Below are 2,617 nucleotides of genomic sequence, written 5' to 3' on the forward strand. Positions count from 1 at the left end.
GACGCTTGTTGCTATCTGAATGGAATTCAGTTTTATAATTCAGTAAGCACAGTAACGTCTTTTACTTTTGTAGTAACAAACATAACTGTAATAGTTTAAAAATAACATGGTAAATTTCCAATGATGTGATATGTTTTACCTGTTTGACTGTACAGACGCTGTGTTCGCCTTTTGATGCTCACTGTCAGCCCCTCTATTTCCTCTTGTAATCTTTTCAGATCACCACTTCCATATCTGTCATTTTCTACACAAGAAAATGCACAAAAGAAACCTTATTCATTACCGGTCAATGATCAAAATTATAACAAAGCAAGTCAAAATAATACCTTCTGCCCACTGCTGTACGTCTGAAACCCACTGATGAACTACACAATCATCATGCAATTTGAGCGCTGTCTTTACTGCACTGTTGCTCTTGCAAAGCTTTTTGAGTCTAAAAGAAACCCAAACTTAAGGTCTAATTACAAAACCATCATTTAATTTAGTTATGAATCCGTAATCTGTAAATCTTGAAATTGGTATTTCTAAGTTATGACAGAAGAAAGTTATACCTTTAAATATCTATGAACTAAAGCCTGTCCCAAATTGAGAAGCTTACACTTATTCCAGGACATGGCCTGCATTGTAATCATGTCTGCACGACCTGTACAGAAATATATGTATTTCTGTGCAGGTCGTGCAGACATGATTACACACACACAAAATAAATATATCTTAGCATGTATATTATTAAAAGTCAGTATATATTAATCATACCTGCATTCAACATACCTGATTTCGACATGTACTTGGTAGTAATAGCAATCCTAGATAGGAAACTGTTCACCTGTTCCACTTCTTCACCAATAGTTGACCCAGATCCTTCCTGATAGGCACCACCATACTGTCACGAAACGGGAGGACAGAACCCAAATGCAGGCAGGTGAAGGGTTAACACAGATCTTTAATGAACAGAAACAAAAACCCACGATGGGGAAAACAGTACAAAACAAAACGAATAATCAAACAGAAATACCTCCCGCAAGGGGAACAAGACAAACGGGGTCAATACTCCAAAAAATAAGTCCAACGCAAAAGGGAAAGTCCACAGGAACGAAGAATCCACAAGACAACAGGGTAATCCACAGACAAATAGCGTAACAACCATAGAACAAAATCGCACAGGACAGAGAACAAAGGGACATTAAGAAGGGAACAATAACGAGGGATAATTACAGAAGGGACGTGACGGGCAGGTGACAGAGATCACACACAACGGGCATGATTACGGGAGTCAGGAGGGCGGGGCTGAACGACATGACGGGACAACACGCAGCACAAAGTGACAACAATGGCCACGTGTCTTCCACACATAGCAAAACAAGCACAAAAGACATGGCACCGTCACAACTCTGTCCACAGACCAGAAACCTCATGATAGGAAAGACAGAGTTGTGACACATACTTGACCTAAAGTTTTAAAATCCAAGAAATCCAAATCCAAATACACAAGCAGTTGTGTAGCCTATTTGTGTAAGGTTGTGTATTTCTTCTAAATGCACATATTTTGACACAAGGTTATATACCTCACATTTCCAAGAGTGCGCTTTAGCATGCATTACAGACAGAAAAGGGCACATGTCCAGTAAAGACTGAATCTCGGGGCAGTTTTTAGATACTCTTTGTAGATATGGGAAGTACTTGCAAGTGACATCCGAGCAAAAGAATTTGATGTTTCCTTGTGACCTTTCTGCAAGATTTTTCTGAAGAAAAAGTGGGTATGCAAAAATTTCCCTTCGAAACATATTTAAGGCCATAAGGAGAATTCCATGGCGACATATCGATTTCTAATCCCTCCTCATCCAGTTTACTGCTTGATTTTTTGGACGATTGTTTTGCTGTTGTCCAGTGTGATGCTCCACACAGTCCTCTCCCTGAAACCTACAGCACACACACACGCACATTTAGGATATTTAGGATAAAGGAGAGAGAAGCACAGGTCAAATATAACAGATAATAAATTCCTATATGCAATATTAATTAAGTAAAACTTTAAAATTCTAAATCTCTCTCTCCAAAAAACTGAACGTAGTGGGCTATATTACATCGTTCTCTAATAAATGAAAGCATTGCATCCCATTCTGAAGCTCCATTTTAAAATATCCCCCCAGACGACGGCGTGGGATTTAACTATTGTATATTCACAAAGGGTATTCCAAATATCAGCGTTCTCAAAAAACCGGAAAGTATAGCGCTGGATTATATTCCTCTAAAACGAATAATAGAGTTGCAGCCTGTTTTGATGTGTCTTTCTTGAAATATCACCCCAAGAAGGCCCCATTTCATAGGATCATTATATATTCATATATCTCATTCCAGCTGTCATAACTTTCAAAAAATCAATGTTCTCAAAAAAACCTGAACGTAGAGGGCTAGATTATATCCCTCTTTAACGAATAGTAGAGTTGCAGCTCGTTTTGATGTGTCTTTCTCAAAATATCACCCATAGAAGTCCCCATTTCATACTACCATCCTATATGCACATAGGGTATTCCAGCTGTCATAACTTTCAAAAAATCAATGTTCTCAAAAAAACCTGAACGTAGAGGGCTAGATTATATCCCTCTTTAACGAATAA

General features: G+C 38.3%; 1 long non-coding RNA gene across 3 annotated transcripts; it reads right to left on the reverse strand.

Moving 5' to 3' along the window:
* Positions 1-407: 407 nt before the first annotated feature.
* Positions 408-871, reverse strand: LOC130562149 (uncharacterized). Of its 3 annotated transcripts, none has more exons than XR_008963908.1 (3): positions 772-871; positions 552-643; positions 408-433 (listed from the first exon to the last, which is right to left on the reverse strand). It is a non-coding gene; the product is annotated as an uncharacterized LOC130562149 (long non-coding RNA). The 3 variants fall into 3 exon arrangements; XR_008963907.1 differs by having other exon boundaries at positions 827-858; XR_008963906.1 differs by lacking the exon at positions 408-433 and having other exon boundaries at positions 551-643; positions 827-858.
* Between the last annotated feature and the right edge of the window lie 1,746 nt (positions 872-2,617).

This window comes from Triplophysa rosa, linkage group LG11 (genome assembly GCF_024868665.1).
Source record: "Triplophysa rosa linkage group LG11, Trosa_1v2, whole genome shotgun sequence".
In the NCBI taxonomy this organism is placed as follows: Eukaryota; Metazoa; Chordata; class Actinopteri; order Cypriniformes; family Nemacheilidae; genus Triplophysa; species Triplophysa rosa.